Below are 24,260 nucleotides of genomic sequence, written 5' to 3' on the forward strand. Positions count from 1 at the left end.
TTTATTGAAGAGTAAATGAGGAAAAGAACAAAACCAGAGAAGCTGTCTTTAGGAATCTTGGGAGTTCAATTAATTTTCATTGCATGGCTGACAGGCCTCCAGTAAGAGAGGAAAGCAGTTAACTTCTCTGTGCAGGTGAACTGAAACTCTAATTCTTAGCCATGTAAGTTAGCAGTGCTAGGTAATATCCACTGAAATGACTTTGTCTCAGTCTACCTGATTTAGCTGTGAGTTTTTAGCTGGCTTTGTACTTCCATGACATGTTTGTATTTCAATAAAGCTTTATGAATGGAGGCTCAGCCAAGATTCTTCAGTCTCTTTTATACCTTCTTGTGCTCATCAGCATTTTCTCTGCTGAACAATAAAACAGCAGAACAACAAAGTCACAATTTTCTGGTTTATTGCCATGTCATTAGATTTGTCACACTAAAGACCATTTTAAAGGGTAGGCATTTTAATTCTTTTGAAGCACGTTAAAAGTAATTGATCAAAATGTTACATGAATTTCAGGTTCCCTTAAAATACAATAGAGGATGTTTTCTTCCTCAGTCTCAGAGACTGTATTTATTCTCCTACATCACTTCAGCAGCCCCTCAGCACACATATGCCCCAATGAAGCAGACAGCCTAAAGCAGCTGTTAATCACCTTCAACAGCCCAGCTACCAGAGAGTTTGTTAATTCAGGGCACACTATTCCAAATGCAGTTGTGGCTTCAGGACCTGGCCAGCACCATGACACTGCCATATTTCTAAATTACTTTCCCTTTTGCTTTATAGAAGTCCATTCCTGATATAACTCCTCAAAGCCTGAGAAACTCCTGCCAAGGGCTAAAGGTTAGTTTTAAATAAACTGACAACACACCTACTACCTTGGTCCAGATGCAGTTTATTTTACTTCTTACTGCACAGAAATCAGGTTATGTCCTGTGAGGAGTTTGTCAGTGCAAATGGAAGCTGCAGTAAGGTCTGACCTGGTATTTCCTGAAAACTGCTGGGACATAAAACAATCCTGACCAGTCAAGCCAGAGATGTGTGACATTAAAGACTGCTGGGACTGAATGTACTCTTTCTTACAATTTGAAAATTCCTTTCCTGCAGATGTTCAGCCCTGCCACATTCTGCTTGGTGACAGAAGCAGAAAAATCTATGCACAAAGAGAGAAGTCACTGTCTGTGTTGAACCTCATTTATTGTAAATAAAAGAATTTGATCTTTCTGTCTGGCTCAAGAGAGGGAGAAAAGTAATATTCACATCCTACGCTTTGTGCTTGGTCTTTCTCTTCTACCTGAGCAATAAACTTTAGGCTAAGCTCTGCACAGGGAACCAGTCAGGACAATGCTTTTAGCATGTTTCAATATCTATTTGACAGTAATGGAGCTTTGAAAGTCAGTAGTATGATATGTTTTGACCTGCTGGCAAAATGTGTTTTTTATAGACATAATCTGCATTTTTTTAGAGTATTTTCTATGGAATGCCACCAGTTTTGATCATGTGCCTCAGACAGTTTATTGGAGGAAGAAAATTACCTCTGTTCTAAAATACTGTAGTCCTTCTCTTCTGTGTTTCTGTGCACATATAGTCATAATTATACATATTTTTCTCAATTAATGTTCAATGAAGGAAAATTGTGGTACAGAACAGGAATTCCTTTACCTGTAACAATACATGGTTTCTACTACAGTGTTTTGGAAGTGAGGTTGTGTGTCAATTGACTGAAGAATAATTTTTTACTGTACATCTACAGAAATCATTCCTTCTCAGTTGCAAAATAGATTTTTCAACACTGTGCTTTGACACCTTGCTCAAAATTTCTATTCAGTGCAGCGACAGCTCAAATAATATGTTCATTGAGAGGTGGAGATGCACCATTCTCAGAGATTGACATATAGAAAGAAGTAGTTGTGATTATGTATGCTTATATGATTTTTTTCCTAACTAACTCCACTATCTATTGTATTCTTTAATGATCATCAAGCTATTATTTTCTTTTTTTTCCCCCTTGGCACCCACATTAAACAATCCTAGAATTGAACAATTGCAAAGAAAACTCCTCCTGATCTTGATGGTTCTGAGTCTCTCAGGACTTCCTTTTCTTACATGGATTTGTTTCACACAAATACAGTGTTTTTTTTCTGGTGAAGGATGTGGAAGTATTCATTGCCCAGAGAAGCAGAGAGGTTTCCTTTTCAAGCAGCCATCCTCATGTGGGAGCAAAGAACTCTGTAGGCTTTGCAGGAGAGGTGCCTCTTGGGGAAAACAGTGGCATTCACCTGTCCTTTCCCTTCATAAAAATTCATCTCTTCTTGAAACCAGAGTCAGACTCAATGTGGCAATTCTGTATAAAGTTGTAGTCCACTGCTGAAGAAAAGGAAAAAAGACTAAGGCAGGGAATTGTGCATTGTCTGCTACATCTCCTATACCAGTAACAGGTCAGCCTAGTGCTTGAAATACTTGTATTAACTTTGGAAAACAAATAACACAGACAAGTCATTAGGCAGCAAAGGAATTTAAGACTAAACAGAAGCTCTGCTCTGTAACTTCCTGTCTCCTTTTCCACTGCAAGACAATCACATTATGTATTGTTTTTATAAAAGAACTGTGAGTCACTCTAAATAAAGTTTATTCACTATTAGCACAGAGAAAGTAAAAGGTTCTTTACCCTCAGATGACAGAACGCATTCCCAGCCTGAGTTCATTGCCAGTTATGGGCTCATTGCTCTCTGTACAGCACTTCCCTCCAGCTGAACTACATCTTCTTACTTCTGGTGAGCCTCAAAACTTCCCTTTGAATTGTTCTGACTTGCAAAATGTACTCATATTATTTTGCTCTAATCCCATGAGACAAGAATTCAGTTATTGTGGTCATAGCTGTAGTCTTTCTCTGAACCTGTTCCTGCTGAGATTTATGTAAAATTTTAAAAAATCAAAGAGCATTTTCAGAAGGTTATAGACAGGACTTACCACACTTCCCTCTGCTTCCCTACATGAAATAAAAACATCCCCCTTTGGTTGCATTATTAATTTTATTGTACAGAAAATCCTCATGTCCATCCCAGGATGAACTATTTTTAGTTCCAGAAGATGAGTTCTCAGAAAAAAATTTTCCCCCTAGAAGAAATTTTGCTACTTTTTTCCCATGTATTTATCCTTGCATTTTGTGCTTCTGACTCTGAAGCACTTCCATGAGATGTCAGGGATGGGATGAGAGCTGCAAACAGGAGCCCACAGAGCTTCACTGGTAGCAGGGAAGACAAGGTGGACGTGTTTGATGGTGGTAGATGGTGTCTTCAGAAACATGGACAGAGTCTGGGGTTAAATAACTACTGCCACTGTAAAGAATAAATTGTTTAGACTCATGGAATATCCTCAAGGTTTTGCTCCCCTGTGAAGCTCCTGTAAACCTGCCTCTTTGTGAGAGGACTGGTGCTCTTAACCACCCCAGTGCATGGCAGAAGTTACAATGGCAGAAGTAAATAAACACAGACACTTATTTCTAGCTTGATATTTGACTTTTCATTAATCTAACTGCACTGGAAGGTGAATTGAAATTGGCTGAGGCCTAGAAGAGAATGGGAAGATTGTTTAATCTTGCTCCAGATATGCTATCAAGAAATACGCCACTGGCTAGACATGCTGCTTGAATTCAAGAGAAAATAGCCATGTGCCTTTTAGCATAATTCAGTACCAAACAGAATAATTGGTTCCTTGAAACAGAAATTAGTTCTTCATTCACAGTTCCTGGAAGGAAGCTCAAATTGGAAAAGTTGCCTAAAATAGATGTGTTTGTAGATAGCATTTTGTACAATGGAATTGACCCATTTAATTAAAAACTTGGTTGTCAGTTACTGTTTTCTTTCAAACTAAGGTAACTCAGATTGAAGTGACACACATCACTAAAGTGCAAATAATGGGTTTGGTTCCAGCTGCAAAATGAAGAAAGGTCTTTTGAAATGGATAGAAAGTGGGTTTGTTTGGGGTTTTTTTTGGTTGTGGTTTTTTTGTTTGTTTGTTTGTTTGGTTGTTTTTTTCCTTTTTTTTTTTTTTTTCCAGATAGAATGGGATTCAGATCTTTGAGTTGTAGGGCACAACACAAGTTGAAAAGTCTACCAGAACTGCTTATTAGTAATTCAGCTCAAAGCCAGTGAGTTCCTCAGAAGGGGTTAGAGGAGCACCAGAAATATTAAATAGGTGATGATCCTTTGTGTGATGCTGTTGCTTTGCTTGTGGCTTCTGTGACTGAGTTGTGTGAAAAAGATTTCTCTTTATAGGCTCAGTGGTCACACAAAGCACAGACAGAGGTGACCTTCAAGGTCACAGCAGAGCTGAGACACATCCTGTATATTCTGTATCTCCCACATATTCTACTTTTCACCTCCTGCCACTCCTCAGCAGCCTGCACCAAACAGACCCCAGAGCTACAGTCTTATTTGGCTTTTCCTTGAGGCTGACACAGCTTTATCCAGAATAACTGATGGCCAACTTGTGGATTTATGTCTCCTCAGACTTCTTCCCGTGGGCAAGTAATACCCTTAAATTCTTTTGAAAGTCACTAAATAGAGATGATTTTCTTTTTAGTTTCTGCAGATTATCAACCTGAACTCTGAAATACTGCACTTAATTCCAAACCCTTTGCTTTAAAGGTTTCAACCCTCATTCTTCACTCTTTATACTCTTCTGCTTATTAGTATAAGCAGACTTGGAAAAAAACCCTCATGTTAATCTGAAAAACTAAAATAATTGAAGTAAAATATATTTTACAAATTTTAAAATATTTATTCAAAAGCAAAATATTAAGTAATAGAGTTATTAAAGCTTGTATTTTACAGCCAGAGAAAAAAAGTATGGAATTCATTAAGGATTTATTTGTGCAATTAAATCTACACTTCTTCCTATACACCACATAAAAACTCACACAACGGAAAACATTGTAATACAATTTGCTCTCTTTAACTTAATTATCCACTTAATTTCTTAGAGCCATGTAAAAATGCTAATTTTTTTTTTCCTTGTTAAAGCTCATTGTGAGTTTTTAAACAGAATTTATATGACTGTGTTACTGTATGTATCTCAGTTATGTCATGCCTGAATTCTGGAAATTAGACTATCCTCACAGAGGATTGAAAGCAAGGATTTGTTTTACTTAATTTTAAAATGCTTTGTTAAGTGCTTGGGTGCTGCCAAAAGAAGCTGCTAAATCCTCGCGAGAAGCGTTCAATCCTGTGACACCATCCACATTCAAAAGAAAGCTGACAAAAAGGACTTCCTCCCCAGAACAGCGGTGTTGGAGCGGGCACTGCAGGCTCGAGCAGGAGGGATGAAGTTTTCAGGCTGGCTCTTCTCATATGTTCTTGGAGGTGACTCCTTGACTGGAATGGCCCAAATGGCTCACTCTCACTGTGGTACTTCCATCCTTTATCACTCGCTGAAATAACCTGGCACAACGTAGAGCCTTGGCTGGGTGAGTTTCAGTGTCCTGGAGCCTTGGTCAGCAGCAGCCGGGGGGAGCACGCGGATGTGCCGGCACCGTGGGACCTCTGTGCAGTTCCAGCTTCCTGGGCTTGCCTTACTGAAATGCTGCTGTGTGCTCGTGTCCACTTTACTTCTTGAGGCAGTATTGCTTCACAAGGGTTCTCTCCTTCCCCTGCTTGTTTGGAAAGAGAATTTGCTGTATGATGCCACAAAGTAAAGGTGAGGGGGACAGAGAGAGAGAGAGAGAGAGAGAGAGCATCCTGAAGTTCAGGAAAGGGTTCTTAATGGCAGCAAGACCAGGGAAACAATTATTGACAGGAAGATACCCTAGAATTAATACTATATTGACTGCCTCAAGCTAAAATTGGGTGGAGTCCTTATCTGCAGAAAATTACGTCTAGATTTTATGTAAAACCATGAAGAGCAAAAGCTTGTTTCAGACTACAATTCATTAAAACCAAAGCATGTAGCAATGGAAACCATTATTGAATGCTTGAAAAATAATACTTGAGTGAAGTATTTCTTTCTGTTCAGACTGCATTTGAGAAACACATTGTTCTCTGTGTTGAAGCAATCTCTTCTGACACAATCTAACCACAATATTACTGCCGTTGTTTGTTGTTGTTGTTGCTGCTGTTGTTACAGAAGGAACTAAAATTAAGACAAAAAGCTCCATGCATTCTTCTCACTCTCAAAGCCAAAAATATGCTTTGAACATTTGGACAAAGAAAGTAGTCAACTGCACAGAGATATATAACCCAGATTCTTGGGATGCTTATTTTTCAACATATTTTACATTTTATTCTTCTTATACTTGATGTTCTACTGTGACAAGCAATGAGGTAAAAAGAGGTTAGCTGGTTAGAGGATTGCATTTATGCTATTAGTTCCAGGTGGCCTTCTGATTACTCTTGGGCTCAGGCTTGACTGTCATCTTTATCCCCAGGCTGCAAGTATATATTTCAAAGTCACTAACAACATGCAACCCACAAACTCCACAGTATAGTATTTGCTAGGCAACCATGTACATGACAGACATTTCTTCAATTGTTTAATTTCAAATTAGTTGAGTGTCTTACATCTCCAGAACAAAGATACATTAGTAATTAATTCTCAAAGAAAAAAAAAAAAAAGTAAAAATTGATTCCTTGTCACAGAAATTGAGAGCTGAGGCACAATATTAAGTGATAAATAATTAAAGAATATCTACGGGCAGAAAGGTAGAAGATTTCTATATAAGCTGAACATAAACAGTGGATAGTGAATATTAAAAGGTGGTATTCAAGGGGATGGACTGTCTGTGCAGAACTTATTTTTCTAAGTAGATTGCTATTAGTATTTAGGGGTCTCAAAAGAATCCTGCAAATTGCCAAGGATACACTTACAAGAAGATAGAAGTCAGTAGAAGAACAGGAGTTCAAAATTCCCTAATCCCAAAGTGCTTGTGATGCTGCTTGCATTCCGAATTGTTTGTTCACATTCATGTACTGGATTTGCATAGCAAGAGCAAAAAAAAATTAGTATTTGAAACAAATTTCAGGCGTATGTCAACATGTCATACTAGAACTGCCTTAGCAGTGCTGTTCTGGTGAGACTTTGGTTTGACTTTAACGTCAAGAGGAGTAATTCAATTTGCAGTCAGAAAGACCTGGAACTCTATTCTGCTCACTGGCCTGCAGCCAGGTCACATTGGGTTGTGATCTCATAAACTTAAAGGAGTCAGCATGGATCAGAACTTGAGGAAATGAGCATTCAGTGATTTAGAAGTGATGCTTCTCATCTCAAATCAGCAATGCCCCAAGATGTCATTGAGGGCTCAGTTCCCCAATAAAGCCATCATTCACACTGAACATAAACCTGATGCTTTGACAGTTTGTGTTTATTAAAGATTCAGGCTGCTTTTCAGTGTCCTGAGCTTACTCAGCTCTCCAAGCTGACCTCTGTATGTTCCTGGTGCACTGACCAGTGATCTCTGAAATTGTGCTGTCCCATACCATACCTGATGTGTTTTCTGCATGACTTTTACTGATGTACAAAATGTATCACACGGGGGAAGGTGCAGCCATCTCTGCTTCTTTACAGCTGGACAAATGTTAAAGCACACAAAAGTTTCAAGTGTTTGCGCAGTCAGGAAAAACCTTGGCAGTTACCAGAAAACAACCCCCTAAACACAGATAAAATGTAACATTTTTACTAGTCAGAGGTAGGGATCATCACCACATAGTTTGAAACATGTAACATTTATATTTCTCAGTACCTTTCAGAATGAGTGGTATAACTATGGCACAAAAAATGGTTATCTGGGAACCATATTAGCTATGTCCATCAAGAATTTGAGAATAATGAAAAAAGAAGGATAAGGAAAATAAGGAACTGACTGTTTTCTGACATCAGCATGTTTTTGAGAATCAACAGAAACAAGGGACAGATGATAGAAAAAAGAGGTAGAAGCTAACATGGCAAAGGAATACAATTGTTGAAATGTCAAAAGAAGATTGGGGTAAAAAGTATCTGTAAGAACTTTTTTTTAAATGTCAGATTTTGAGTGAACAATGTCATTTAAACAAAGAGTAGAATTTTTTATCAAATTGTTTGGCACAGCATTGCAGGCCAGAGTTCCAAGAAACACTGGCTGGCAGAAACATTTATCTAATGAGGCCTTTGTGCACTACCACTAGAGAGCCAAAGGATTGCTTTTACAAAGCTGTAATCTGGAAATTACTGAGATTTGTGAACCTCAGATTGGGTGTTGTACCAGCTTCAGCAGGGATGCTGTGACAATTTAATCTGGGTCTTCAAGACGAGGAAAAGAATATTCCTCATAAATCCATATCTATTCCATGTGCCATGAATACTTGAAAGCTATGATTGACAGACTGCTTTACTTGGGATAATTCTTTACTGGCACAATCAGTTTGTTTCATCAGTCACTACATCTTAATGTCATGGTTTAATTTTGATGTGAAGTTGTCAATATCTGTACGTGGATAATAAATTTATGTTGCACCTGGCCTGAGAAGTCAAGGGAGAAAGAGGAAGAGCGACAAACACTTTATGCCAGTTTTCCAAGGGTAGCAGAACAATTTGCAAGAAATCTGGACCAGAAGGGTTAGCACAATCCAGAAGCAGCACCAAAGTATTGATTTCTGTTCTCTTTGGCCTTTCTTACAGCTGAGCTTGCTGCTTTTCTCTTACTGAAAGATAAACTTCCTGAGCAATGCCTGTATCATTACAGTCATCTCACTCCTTGAGTAGTTCTGAGAAATAATTGAAGCAGAGCTTGAACTGAGGTAAGAATAGAATAAGGGCATCCTAATCAGTATATCTCTTGATATTTTGGTTTGCATTAGTTCAGATGATCAATATTACAGAGATGCAGCTCAGAGTTCATATGGTATGTGTTCAGTGCCTTGGACCCACATGAATAAGAAGGGATATTTTTAACTCCTAAATCCAGCATTATAATTCAAGTCACATATTCTATCTTACGATTTTATGAAATAGAATTATTGCCTGCGGATGTTAATTTTCAAAGAGAACAGTTCTCTGTTCAGAACAGGTTATTATAGATAGTTGTGTAGCTAAACTATACTCACTGTCACTCAAGAAGAGAAAAAGCCTCAAACCAATAGGAAATATGACTAGGGAAATGCTAGGAAAGCAGTTTAATTTTGAATATATAGTAATCTTCAGCTCTCGGGAAAAAAAGGCTAATATATTAAGAGCTGAAAAAAAAAGTGCAACTAAAATAATAATAAGCTATCACTAAAAAATAAAAATTTTCAAGGTCTGGATCCACTTAGGATGTACTTGAAGCTTAATAACTTTGGGGGCATTTAAAGTGAAGAGATGGAAAAAAGACTGGCATTGTCATGTAAGTGTCAGATGTATCCTTGGGAAAAAAAACATAGGATGACAACATCAGTCTTTTGATTTGAAATTGTTGCATATAAATACAGCTCAGGCATTGATTAAAAAAAAAATTAGATGCATATCATATGCACTAAAAGTATCAGAGAAGTGAACAGAAATTTCAAAGAAGTTGTATAGGTATACTCCATGCAAAGTAAAAAGCAGTGTGTTTCTCTGGGAAAACGTCCTGGGAGATCACTAAATTTTCTAGTTCATCTTTTCTTAAATCATCTATTTACTTCTTTTTTTCTTTAGACAGAAATTCTCACTCATACGCTCAAAAAGTGCAAGAGAAAAATTGCTCACCCGAGAATTTCTTCCCATGTCAGATCTTTTATTATTTGCTTCAGAATATAAATTGGAGAGAATCAGATATATTTTCCACCTTTTTTTTTTTTAATTCCCGTCATGTCTAGAACAGGTTTCCTTAAAATATTGTGCAAATATCCAAGTAAGGCTGATGTTTGTTCTCATTTTCACACCTTTCCCTGTAAGTCCCTTCAGCCCATGAACCCTAGAATGCAACTGCATCCCCTTCCCAGTCAAGCACTGCTTTTTTTCCTAGGGGAATTGATCAAAGGCTGCTCTCAGTCAGCACACACCTTCCATGCCCCAAAAAATGTTCATCTGCTCAGGAATATTAGGAATGCACCAGGAAGGAGGATTAAAGAACCTGTAACACGAGCAGCAGGAGTCATCATGACTGAAAAGTGATCAGTGGCATGAGTTCAGGGCTGAAAACAGTGGCTGGGGAGTGAGCCCAGCTTAGAGCAGAGAGCAGAAACAAACCCACCCAGGGGAGATCAGCCCGTGTGCTGCCAGAGCCCCTGGGTGCTGCAGGGTGCTGTCTGAGCAGGCAGAATTGCACTACAGGGGCACAGCTTTCAGTCAGTGACTGGCAGAAAAAATCCTGAGAGAAAAGCGAGTCAGGCAAATCTTACCAGGCAATCCCTGAGAAAGATAAAGGTGTTTTGTGGTTTGGTTTTTTTGGTTTGTTTTTTTTTTTTTCAAGAGGGTTATGTAAATATGTTGAGCTAGTACTCCCTGTTGAGCTATTACTCACTGTACAATTGGCTTAAGGCAATTACAATCCAGCACAAAAGCTAATCTGCATGTAGACTCAATTCAACAATCCAAAATCATGTTCAACAACATTTTTTTTTCATACAGTCCCTCTGAAAATCACTAGGAAATTACTGTACAACTGACACTGTACCTTTGTGTCATAAAAATGTGCAAGAAAGCACTCTAAGCACAAAATAACTTACAATAATCCATTTTAAGTATTTAGAATTTATTTTCTTTAGGGGAGAGTTATGAGAAAAACATTATTTTAAAAACATTCCCTCAGTGGCTATCTGTCTCACCTCTACAGAAAGACCTCCACAATATAGTGGAAAAACTATTGGACTATTCACCAGTAGAAGACCATAAACTTTTATTTTCTTTCAGCTCTAGTGGTATTTACAATGTCACAAACATTGTTGGTGTCTGTACTAAAAGGTCAAGGAATAAGATTAATGCACTTGGAAAGATCCTTAAATAGTGTTGTAGCCTCATGAAATGTCACCTTTTTATAGCCAGCTTTTATTTTCAATTCTTGGAGTTAATATGATTTTTTATAATTGAGCTTTAAGAAAAAATAAATTGTTGTTTTAATTTTCATCATTAGTGAATGATATTAAAGCACTCAAAATAACCTGGAGATAAAAAAATGATGTCATGAAAGCTCGGCTTGTTCTCATGATAAGAAGTGCAACACACAGCTTCAGTTTCAGCAGTCCCTCTGTAGCAATCCAAATTCAGATATCCTGGTTATCGTTGAAATATCTCTTCAGCTTCTGCTGTCTCTCTGAAACAGCACAAACTAAAGAGCCTGGACCATTTAAGAAAAAAAAAATTATTGCTTTAAACTTTCAAATGGAATACATTAGTTGAACAATTTTTTTCTTGGATTCTTACACAGTTTAGGCACATTGCAAAGGAACTTCCATGAAGAACTGCTTAAGATTTAAACCAAGTGAGGCAAAAGCCTCAAAGATCAGAGTAGGAGGAAAAAGGAGACAGTATGATTGATCACTCAAAGTCAGCAGCACTCAGAGCCTGAGCAAGGCACATGCCTACTGCTCAGTGGAAGGGAAAGAAAGCCAATGGGATGAAGGAATCAGGGAGTTATTTTTGCTTTCTTTTTATATCACTTGTAATTTTGAAGACATCTATCATGCTTCTTTCATCCATCTCTTTTGTAAACTACATGTCTTCAGTCTCTTCAGTGTTCCTTACTGTGAAAGTTCAACCAAATCTGCAATTATTTGCCCTCCATCCTATTTTTTTGGTATATACTTTCCTGGCACGTTAACAGGAACAATTAAAAAAACTATGTTAGAACATCAACATTGTCTTAGAGAAGCAATCATTATCAACATTTTTAAATTATTTAGTATGCATGTGTACATGTGTGGGAATATATAATACATCTGGGAATGTATATAATACAATATATTCTGGTTTAATTTACACTGAAGCCTTGATTATGTCTTGTTATGAGAAAAGAGGCAGTTGGACCCAGGAGATGTTGCAGACCACAGTCTGCACTGGAATAAATGGCTGTGAAATACCAAGTATATCACTGATTGTCTTCAACTGTGGTGCTGCAGAATGAGAGCTGTGTCCTTGAGCTTCACTTACCTTTCCTGCCCATATTGGCATAAAACACTTTGGGCTGGAAACTCCTGTCAGGTTCTTCTGTGCATCTTACATGAAATAAAATCTCATGACCTCTCACAGGATCTGTACCTGTCACCCCCAACAGCATATGCCTGAAATTTTGTTATTTCATTGTTCCCTACTCAGTTTTTTTAAGCAGGAAATTTTTGGTGATGTATGTAATAAGCTTCAACACTGATCCTTTGCCCAAGTAATACCTGTCAGCCTTTTCTGACATACAGAGAAAGAAAACAAAGGTATTTCCTGTCTCAATATTTCCGTAGGTGATAGAACTACTGAAACTGAAGAAATTGCCCACATTTGCTTCACATTTCAAGACAGAAAAAATGGGTTAGGAAAACAAATTTCTAAAATTGGATGTAAGGAATCTATATTGGCCAGTTCTACTACCAATTTCCAAGATTTTGTCTCCTAGTGCAGGTGCCTGTGAGGTTATTTCCCTGTCTGTGATTACTCCCAGGGGATGAATAGAGTGTGCACATGACCTCAGGCTGAGTGAATTAGAGAAATGGCAATGTTTACAAGTGGAACAGCCACATTTCATGTCATCCTACAGCAATAAAGTTCACAAAATATCATAGTGGGATATACAGCTGTAGAAACCAGTCAGGCCAGACTGCAAAGCTATGGTAAATTCAGCAAACAGATCACTCTGGGACAGAGAATATGCCAGATGTCATTACAGAAACTGTCAGAATGTCCATCTCTAAATACAAATAAACTACTACTAATAATAATTCATAAATTAATTACAATAATAATTATAAACAGATAGATTAAATGAGTGATGAGCTAGCAGAAATACTGGCAAATCAGTTTCCTTTGAAAGCAGCAAATGAATTGAGACAGATATTCATTTTACTGTCAAAGCACACTGTGATAAAGACAATACACATCAGCCTTTCACAAGATTCCTCATGAGAATCCCGAAGAATATGTTCTTTAAAAGAATTTATACAGCCTCCTAGCACAGACACCATATTCCACATGTAAAGAACAAAACCTAATTTTCTCTTGGACTAATATTGATAAAAGTTACTGCTATTTGAAAGAATCCTGGTGCTGAAAAGAATTTGAACAAGGCAATTTTTGCTATTATGGGCAAAGCACGATTCTTTTCTATTTGGCTTTTGATTCACTTTGCAAAGCTCAAAAATGATGTGTTTGTTGGATAGATATCTAAATGTTAATCCTGTGAAAGAGATCCAAAAAGAAACTTTGATTTCTATACTTCTCCTTCAAAAGTAAATTGCCTTCTAACCCAGTATTTCTCATAATCCAAAGCTGTAAAGGGAGATTAAAGTCTCTCCTGCCTGTTTGTGCCCATGCATAGCTATCAATAATTACATCCTTGCCCTCATTCATCCATCTAAATTTACTTTTACCTATCTGAATGTGCTTTGATCTTTCAAAAACTGCTGTGGTCCATCCCTGCATCATACATCCTTTAGGACATTCACACACATACCTACTTTTTTGTGAATCTAACTATAAAAATATAATAAGTTGCCTTAGATTTCAGTCATAGGTATTGTAGATAATGCTCATAAGTGTCCCAGGCAATTCACACAGCTATTTAAAGATAGGTCTTACCTATAGCAGAGTCACCGGGAGATATTTCCTAAGTGTCTAGTTGGGTTTTTAACATCTCCAATGGTGGATATCCCACAATATCTCAGGATATCCAGTGCTTGATTTTTCTCTTAGGAAAAAGGTTTTTATATTCAGACTTCCTGCGTTTCATTTTGTGCCCATTGCCTGCTGTGCCTTTGCTGAGATGCACTGAGAAGAGTCTGACTCTGTTACATCCCCTCATCAACCCCGGGTAAGATCCCAAAGCCTTCCCTTCTCCATGCTGAGCACTCCCAGCTCTCTCAATCTCCCCTCACCTGAAAGGTACTTCAGCCCCTCAGTCATCTCTGGGCACCTTGCTGGCCCGCTCCAGCATGCCCATGCCCCTCTGGTGCTGGTTGAGTAGATCCATGGAAGGATCATTTCTCTTGCCCTGCAGGTGCCCTGTGAAGCCCAAGGTGCTGTTGGGCTTTGCTGCAAGATCACGTTGCTGCCTCGTGTCCAGCTAGGTGTCCCCTGGGACATTTTCTGCAGAGTTGCTTCCCAGCTGGTCAGCCCTCCACCTGTGCTGGTGCCTGGTGCTGCACTGGTGCTTGCTGCAATTCCACCCCACGTGCAGGACTTGGCATTTCCCTTTGTTTGTCTTCCTAAGGATCCTGTAGGGTCACTTCAGCCTGCCGAGGTCCCCCTGAACAGCAGCACACCCATCTCTGCATCAACCACTCCTCCCAGTTTTGCATCACCTGCAGATTTGCTGAGGGTACACTCAGCCCCTTTTTTAAGTCACTGCTGCAGGGTTTGTTTTACCTTGAGCTTGGCTATTAAGTTTGGTGATCTGGTCAGTGTCACTTTTCATGGATCACATCCAGAGGATACAAATCCTGGGTATAAATATAACCATGCACTATCTCTGTACCCCTGAGAAAATATTTCTTGTGTGAATTGCAAAAATTCTCCAACTAATCTATTCCCTAAATTCTCCAAATTCTCTGTGTTTGATGAGAATATGAAACCAAGATTTGGCAACTATGTTTGTGTTTGGCATAGTTCCAAATAATTCACTGATTTCACACAAATTTATAGTCTGGACTGGGGGGAAAAAGTCAGCATTTTCAAATCTGAGGTCCTGGTGATGAGTATTTAGCATGATATTAAACCCTTTGATGAAGCTAATGAAGTCTTAGATATGTTGAGTATTTCCTGTCCCCTGTGAAGGCTGCAAAGATTAAGACCAGGCTACTTACTAAGATACAGAAATATGAAGAAAACTGTCAGTCTGAGTAATTTTTTGTATATTTAAATAGAGCCATGATTAATATTAAAAGGATGTGATGTTCCCATGTTTAGCCCATTTTAGCTGAAGGCTGCCAAAAACAGCACTGAAAATGGGATGAACTTTTACACTGCACATTTCAATGGGACATGAGCTTCAAAGGCTGTTCAGGCATCTGAAAACCTAATGCAATTAGTTAATCAGATTATTGTTCCTTTGATTGTAAGCAAGAATATATTTATTTTTTCCCCTCCTTTATTAATTCTACATTTAGAGTTCTATATTTGAAGCACACAAAAAGGGGGAAATTAGTATCTGCAGCTCACCTACGTCACAAATATTGCATGTTTTGCAAAGCATTTTTAATATGACATTTCTTTCAGTGCAATGAAAGGTGAATCTGTGGCATACTTAATTTCTTATTTTCTGCCTGTCACATTTTTGTCATTAAAACAGCTCACTGAGTATTTAACTAAATGGTAATGAAAAGTAAAGTGTCTGATTTCCTTCATGGTGTGTGTCTGGGAAAATGGCACTGTGCTTTACCCTACCTGAGCAATTGCCTGTTGTTCTAGTGGACAACCCATTTCAGAGAGGATTTTGCATAGTTCTTGTATTCCTGAGATAGTTTCTTAGAAATACTAGGCCACCAGAAATCATTATTTAATCTTACTATAAATTGTTATTACTGTTATTACTATTATTTACATGTAAGGTAAATATTGAATCTCTACTTTTGCAGACAGTGGTGACAAAAAATACTAAAAGAAAAGTCTTCAAAGAGAAGCAATTGCCATCTGGTAATTATTGTTACTCTCCTCTCACATGCCACATATTCTCATAAGGATTTATTTTTTATTAGATTTTTCAAATTTAAACAAAAAATGTGCTTCCACTTCTGAACTTAACCCAGCTTCATGTTCTTCAGGTGAACATGTGAAGTTTTCTGTACTAACAAAGGGAAAATCTGTCATTAGCTTCATATCACATCATTAGAATCATGCATCATAAAATATTTAAGACTCATACTTGTGTTCATTTCTGTTGGAAAAACAAAATACATTTATAAAATTGGATGGATCTGCATGCTAATCACTATATAGGGTGGAAAAAAAATAGATAAATGCTTTCAAAGCCAGCATGTTGACTGGCAACTTCCAGTATTTCTTCTGTGAAGAATTTGTAGTCAGTGTGGTGTTAACTCAAAAGATCATGTGACATGTTAGAAAAAGTGCATTTAAAAATTCATATTTCCTGCAATTTATATGGCTATCAAATCTAGAATCTTTTGGTCTTGAAAATTAATTACCACATGAATAAGTCATTATAAAGATGAATAAGCTTGTAACCAATCACAGAAATGTCTTGCTAGTGAAATTCAGTTTTGAGGACCTCTTCACACATTGTCAGTGTTTTCATTTATACAAGCTGGATCACAAGAAATGATGAAAGAACAGTTTTCATCATTTCCGGGTGACTGCCAAGACTTCAAATCCAAATCCAAGTCTGTGAGAGTGAACAAAACTCTTCAGAAGCTAATGGAACTGAACCCAATTATGTCAGGCTGAATTTGATCCAGAGACCAAATTGTTAACTCTATGTAGAAGCAACTGTCCCTTCAGGTTAGGGAGAGCTGTACAAAACATTTATGACCGTAGGGGAAAGCAACAATCATCTCTAGAAGATTTAATCCTATCTTTGTCTTCTTTTAACAATTTTCTCCAAGTACTATAATAATGCACATGTGAATTCTTACTCTGTCTTCCCATCTTCCCACACATACCCCCAAGCCAAAGACTTGAAATATTTTCTATGTCATTGCAGTAATAACATTACTAGATAATTTACAGAATATTTCTTTCAAGAAGAACAGCACTTTTTATTTAAGTATTTGCTATGTCTTGTGCTCTGCTATTGGCTAGGAAAATACTAACACATCTTTTGCAACACTGATTAACTTTCATGGGATTATTTTTGTGGAATTTTTCCTACTGATAATTTACTAAAAAAACAGAATCCCATAAATTGATAAAATACAAAAACACAAAGTGCACTTTAATTTGCCGTATTGGCATAATTGTAGATCAATTTTTTTCTTAATGATGAGTGATGCTCCTTAAGAGTACTTTAATGAAGATTAGCCAGAACTGGTTTTGTTTTTTGCTGCAAGACCTTCAAAGTTCAGATTTTTCAAACTGAAGAAGCATAAAAAAGCTGCAAAGGATATGAAATCTTGCTATCAGCAGAAGAAGACATATATTTTGTAGAAACTCCTTTTACATTATTTTATGGCATTTCTAAGGGATCTTGTGTTTCCTTTATTCTGTTGTTTCACTCATCTATTTGCATGCATTCAATTCAATTAAGGCCAAAAATTAATGGATAAATATTCCTCAGTTCTCTACCATAGGCATATTAACACCTTAGTCACTTTCTTAGAGCAGAACCACCCAGTTTGGCCTCCATTAAAATACAGACTAAGAAGAAATTCTCCTTTGCTGTGAAAATAGTTTAGTTCAGGTACTTGTCATAAACAGTATCAGCTTTTTTTCTAATGAAAAAGGTGCTCACATTGTCTCTCATATGTCCTCTTATTAAATCAACATATATTTTAGAATATTTGAATAAATAGTGAAGATAATTTATTCTTAACAGCAGTGTTGGTGACCTTTCTCTTCTGCCATGCAGAACAAAACAATCAAACAAGAGAAAATCCAAAGGGAAGTCAACAGAAAAAGTGTGCCTAGCTCTTTTTCCATTAACAATCTGTCTTAGGCTTCAGCTTTCCTGTCCACAGAACAATTGTGACTAACATGCTCTCCTCCCACCATGGTGTTACATGGTGTCAGCAAGGCAACAGCAGCAATTAATGCTAATTGGAATCCTTGCATTTAAAGGAAATCAGTTATGTGTCAGAGCAAGGACACATTTTGGCACAGGGAATGGTAGAACCTAAAAGTACATGCACACATAGTTATGCTGGCAATGGACTGCCCAGATACATTTGTACCAGGATATTTCCCTGGCAACAACCTAGATCTGATTATCTGAACTAATCATTACATTATTTTTATTAGAGATGTCAAATTTGCCATATTTAGTTTACAGATGAAGAGACTGTAGAGATTCTCAACAGAATCTTGTAAAGATTCTAAATAAAGAATTTTCTTTTTCCCACCTCTCCCAACCTGTTTTAGGCCTTCATACTTCAAGTCAGCTCATCCGATGCCTTCTTGAGCACGAACACAAACTATGCAACTGGCTGAGGTTTTAAAATTACATATCCTCTCTTCAAGGATTCTCACCTATTTATTGACTAAGGCTGTTGGAGAAAGGCCAGTGTTCCACTTGAGAGAAGCTGTACCTTCAGCTCACTGGAGCAAGCAGAACCAAGCGGGCACTGAGCACCTCAGACCTGCCTTGAGGCTTTCCAGCACTTGCATTGTGCTCTTGAAGGGCAGACACAAAGATAGAAGCAAAAGCTCCTCATCTCATTAGAGAAAAAAAGGAACTAAAATTAATGAAAGGTGATGCTCATCCCTCCTCATCTCATTAGAGAAAAAAAGGAACTAAAATTAATGAAAGGTGATGCTCGTTCCTCTGGTTGATAGTGGGAGGGGTAGGATATGCAACCACTCATTTGGGGGGATTAATGCCCACCCATCCCTGCTCCAGTGTTACCCTGGTGCCTTGTCTGAAACCACTGAACTGGACCTCTCAGTACTCTCTTGAAAGAGAACTGCAGAGAAGGGTCATTAATCATTTTGCTCCCCAAGATACTTTGCCTCTGTCAAGAGCAGCTCCTCATTACTTGAAGGATGCTCATGGAATTAAGTGAAATTACCCAAGTCAAAATGAACAGTCTTATTATATAATAATGAATAATATCATCATACAGGACAGGGGGTAATGGTTTTAAACTAAAGGAGAGAGTGTTTAGATTAAATATTAGGAAGAAATTCTCCACTGTGAGGGTGGTGAGGCACAAGAACAGAGAATCTGTGGCTGCCCCACCCATGGAAGTGTTCAAGGCCAGGTTGGATGGGGATTTGAGTAACCTGGTTTAGTGGAAGATGTCCCTGTCCACAGCAGTGGGGCTGGAATGAGGTGGTCTTTAAGGCACCTTCTAACCCAAGTGATCCTATAATTACATGATAACAAACTGGTTTGAAACATTAGTTTCATCCATGCCTTCCTATTAATCCCTGTGTTTGAAAACACTTTGTATTTTTGAAAAGCACTAAAGTCTGGCAATATAAAGGAGTGGGTGGGTTTTCAGTCCCCCTCTACAAAAACCACACAATAAAGTGATATATTCAACACACTTATTCACATTAACAGGCACACTTGAAAGCACAGGAAAACCATTTGCCCAATAAACTACCTATAAACAGCTAAATCAGTCTGAGGAAAAGCTGTGTTTGGGCCTGCATGTAAGCATCTGTAAGTAATTTGCATTATTTTTCAAATTAATAAAATATATCTTGATTAATTAATGGGATTATATGTTTCATATGTCAAAATAAATATTGATATAGGAAATTATATCAATATATGTTAATGAAAATTGAAAAAAAAACCCACTTTATTATTATTTGAGTGGTTTTAAGTGCTGTTGAGTCATATGTGATACAGTTATTTGACCCACTGCTAAAGCAGTAGGGTTTTCATCATGACACTAAGAATTTCTTAGCAGCCCACAGCACTTTGCACCCACTCACCCTACCTCCTATCTTCGTCAGCTGAGACTAAAAATTTCACATGCATTAAATCTGAAGGCAGCTTATTAGGTTTAATTCATTGATCACTACAGAATTTAATTTGCTGGTTTTTATGGGAAAAAAGACTCAAAGCCTATACAAGTATAATAGCTATTTCCAACGTTTTGTAATGTTCCTGATCTATCTACAGATTTGAGAATTGGTTTGTCAAACTGCATGATTATCAGCTGAAATTTAAAAGAGTGGGAATTTCTAGGTCTTCAAGTCAAATAATAATGAATATTCATAATGCTCAGAAACTATTAGTCAAGTAGAAAAAAAATATTGTTAAGTCATCATAATATTTTTTTTAAAGTAGCTTTAAAAGAAAAAAAATCTCTGGATGTTGGCCAGTCTGCCTTTGTGTGTTTATAACTGAATTATCAGGCCTCTCAAGGTAAATTGTCTCAATGAATGGATTTAGAAAGATCACCTCTCCTTTCTACACTGCTCTGGATAATAATGGTATTTATCTCTCCCAGAAAAGTATTTGAGGATCTGGTTAAGTATCCATTATCTGGCATCCATAGGCAGAGTAGAACTGTAAAACATTAATTGAAGCAAGCAATACTTACTACTTAACTATTTAAGGCATAGATTTACCTCTCAAGGTGTGAAATTTAGACACTGTTATTTGGAAACCCTGTATGTTTGCCAGCACAACCAGAAACTGAACATAATTACAAGAGGCTTGGGTGACTCACTAATAGTGCTTCACATTAAGTAAAGACAACAGCTGGCATTATCAGGGCTTCATTTGCATGTTCATTGTGTTTTGAGAGAAAATGGCCACAGCCATGGAGAACATGTCATCATCACCCTATCTAAGTAATTAATTTCTCATTTAATATTACCACTGTTGTGAAAGCCCATCATGTGCTTGGATGGCCACAGAAGAGAGAAAGAGCAGCATTTAAAATGTTGTGGGTTTTTTTGGTTTGGGTTTTCCTTGCAAATCATTCAATTTGTAGATTAAAAGACTGGGCATGCAGTTAAATGACCAGTTTTCTGATTTACCTACCACCAACAGAAATGTCCTATTATTTTAAGAGAATGAATTTGGATGCTGTAGCATTTTCATTCATTTTTCTTCTTAAAGTAGCTGTCTGTCAGGGACCTAAAAATCTAGAGAAAAGCTTGATATCTCTAAACAATTCATCCTGGAATTTTGAAAGTAAAGGTAAGCTCCTCACAGACTAATGGAAAATAAAGCCATGGTTTAAAAACACAGTATAAACTTTAGCTAGCTTCTAACCAATGCCCAGATTCACAAAAGGATTTCAGCTTCCACACGGGCACTCAACACCTAAATCCTCAAGTGTTCTCCACAGAAATCTCCACTTAAACACTGGGCCTCCTTGGGTGATGACAAATAAAAAGCATGTCTGCTTATCCTCTGTGGATGTTGCAGCTTCCAGCTCTGCTTCCCCCCAGCCAGGGCCAGGCAGGGCTGGGAGTGCAGGCAGTGGTTTTGGCAGGGGTTTGGTGCTGGGCTAGCAGCCGGGAGCTCCCAGTGCTTCAGCAGCTGCAGTGAGAACACTGCGTGGAAGTGGAAGCTGTGCTTCAAAGAGGTGCCTGACACTTCAGATGCTCCCTGCTTTGTTTTCCAGGGCTGACACAATTGCAGGGCTACAATACCAAAATCGATGGTTTATCCATAAGCAAAGAAATAGTGCTTCTGTTAGTTCCTTCACTTTGTTTACTGACTTTCAGCAGGGGAGGAAGGAAGTAAAAGGAAGAAACATTTGCAAAACACTTTGCTCTTGCTGCAATTGATGGCACACCCCCTTTGACTGAAGGAGGAGTGAAATGAGATTAAGAAAGCTGAGATAATATGCAATCAGAAAAGACTGACAGGTGAAAATACAATCCCAGACACAGATGCCAGTTCAAGCTTTTTCCCTGGCATCACTTTTCTGTTAGAATGTATGGGGACATTGTACAAGATTAATAGCTCCTGGCAGTTATTCCAAAGTACTTACCAAGGGCCAGATTTCTGATCTCTGGTAGCACGAAATGATACTCAAACCAGTGCATTGTTTTTTAATATGCACTGAATAGTATTTTAATGTGTGTTTCAATATATATTTTATTGTTACAAGACTATTTCATTCTGTATGAAGGTAAAAAATCAAAGTTGAAGAGGGAGAAGATGGTAAGGTTATATATATTTTGAAGAAGAAAATGAGGAAAATGGAAATGGATGTTAGAGTGGGATAGGAGAATAAAAATGAAAATTAAATCAGTGCAGCTACATGACTCTTTAGGGGAATTCCTTTCTCATTTGCCACCTAACTTCAATGTTAACATTAGGATCTGCCATAACTGTTGCATGTAGTAATTAGACACATTTTTAAAATTTTAGGCAATACCTACAACTTCCTTCCTTCTCTTGTGAAATTTAGTTTTTGGCAATATTTTAAGAGTTGCAACTTCAGAGATGGCTAAAACTGAAGTATTTAGTTTAGGTTCTAAGAGACATGAGGAACAAGAAGGTTGTTTGCCAGACATGGAGATACCTGAGGATGTAGCTCTCTCCCCACTGTTTGGTCCAGGCAACAGGAAGGTGATGTTCAGCAGAGAAACAAGCAAAGGAGATAACAAAGAGGAGAAGAAGATTTAAAACATCACAGTGGAAGTAAAACTAAGAAAGTCTTCCAAATCTTCTATAGCATTCTACCCATCCAATTTGACATGTCAGTTTCAACTTTTAAATACTTAGGACAAAAGTTTTTAGACATTTGTTATTTCATGCCTTTTTTTCTTTTGAAACCTGTACAAGAAATTTTCAGCCCACCTCTGTCATCAGCCAAGTAACACAGTCACAGCTAAGGCCATCTGAACAAAAAAACTAATCAGAGCTGGAGCTCCAGACTGTCTCTGCTAGAAGCAGCATTTTAAAAGAGTAAGAGAAGCTCAAGGAACTTGAAGCTGCCCAAGGCAGCTAATTTAATTTTTTTTTAATGTACTACTATTTATCTCCACACATGAAAACAGTCATTACTGATGATATCATGTACTGAGTTCTCTAAATGCACTATGCACAACAAACTGGTTTGGTTCTGATCATATAAAGTCTACTTTAGTACTTTTTCTGTTCATTTCAGTTATTTTAGTTCACATTAGGGCACCAGCCCTGTGTAAAGCATTATCATGACCAGCATATGGTTTTCCTGATCTAGATTTCAGTTGTTTTTATCTCTCCCCCTTTTAAAATGGTATTTACATAGCACTTAAATTAACCTCTGAACACTGCAGGTTTACCTCTTCTATTATGGATAATTTGTTATGATCAAAAAAGAAAGTTCCATTTCAGTTTTGGTGAAATAGTGGCATCATTTGCATCGTCCCTGAGCCATGTTGATGTTATTCTAACTGGAAGCTTCACCAGGAAGGTGGCTGCTGTGATTACATTTGAGCAGCTGTAAAAGGGATTTCCCAGAAAAAGGAATGGAAATGCTTTTATAGCCTTTTAGGTAATGTCAGAATTTTTTTTGTTTTGTTTTGTTAATATGGGCTTTTGTCAATCTCTAACAGCATGATCCAAATCCCATTTGAAGGCAATGGAAAGTCTCCCATTGAGTTTGATGGTCTTTGGATCAGTCCCTAAGTGCATCAAGACTTAATGAGATGTTAATGTGAATTTTATGCTTCTGTGTATAGGAATAGATTCTCCAACCTCTCTTTTCCCCCCTAATGCAAAAAGAGTGACCTACCTTTTTAAATTTTTAAATTTTCTTTTCCTGCTGTAATCGGTGCGCACGCAGGATTTATGCAGCTCATTGTGTTCCCTACCTCCTCCCCCTCCCGCCACCCTCTATCGCTGACAGGCTGCAAACTGCAGAGAGCATCACCCGCTCTCGGGGGCGGCTAAAGAAGTAAATCCCGGCCTCTCCTTTCGCCTCAGCATCGCCCTGAACACCCGGCTTGAGAAAAAGTCAAAATTAAGGGCGGCGGTGGGGGGTAGCGGGTGGGGGGAGTGAGTGACACACGACACGACGACGACACCATCAATAAAATAAAAGAAAATCAAGAAAAGGAGCACCCAAAAAGCACCAAACCCCGGGGGAATCGGGAAAGTCTAATCCTGGCTTCTTGCTCCACCTTGCGGGAGATGCGCGCGGGGCTGGAGCGACATCCCGGGCAGGGAGCGGCGGGACCCGCTGCCTCCTCCGGCGGCCTTTGGGTGCCCACAGAGCCCGAGGGAGGCAGCCGGGGGGTCGCACAGCGGGTCTCGGCTCACGCACAGCTATCTCCCTTAAGGGGAGGTTCCTTTTTTTTGGATGCCAAGAGGGAATGATGCTTGTTCTGCAGCTCTTCAGGGTTGTCGCGCGAGTTTGACTTCCCTGGGGACGCGGGGACCTTGCGGGCTCACAAGATTAACCCGTTCCTTTCAGTGGTCTGATGCACAAGCTTGCAGGGCTGCTGTCTGTTGGACAAGTATTCCTCGTATAAATGCACAGAAATTCTCAGAAGAGGGAAAGTGTATCCTGTGGGAATGTCTCAGTCACTCTGAGAAGAATAAAAAATCATCTGGTTCGGGTCAG

General features: G+C 38.2%; 1 long non-coding RNA gene across 1 annotated transcript; it reads right to left on the reverse strand.

Moving 5' to 3' along the window:
- Positions 1-386: 386 nt before the first annotated feature.
- On the reverse strand, positions 387-23,548 carry LOC110483259 (uncharacterized). Its single transcript, XR_002467539.4, has 3 exons — positions 23,430-23,548; positions 22,233-22,255; positions 387-2,358 (listed from the first exon to the last, which is right to left on the reverse strand). It is a non-coding gene; the product is annotated as an uncharacterized LOC110483259 (long non-coding RNA).
- Positions 23,549-24,260: the final 712 nt, after the last annotated feature.

The sequence above is a fragment of the Lonchura striata genome, chromosome 1 (genome assembly GCF_050655825.1).
Source record: "Lonchura striata isolate lonStrDom1 chromosome 1, ASM5065582v1, whole genome shotgun sequence".
Lineage (NCBI taxonomy): Eukaryota > Metazoa > Chordata > Aves > Passeriformes > Estrildidae > Lonchura > Lonchura striata.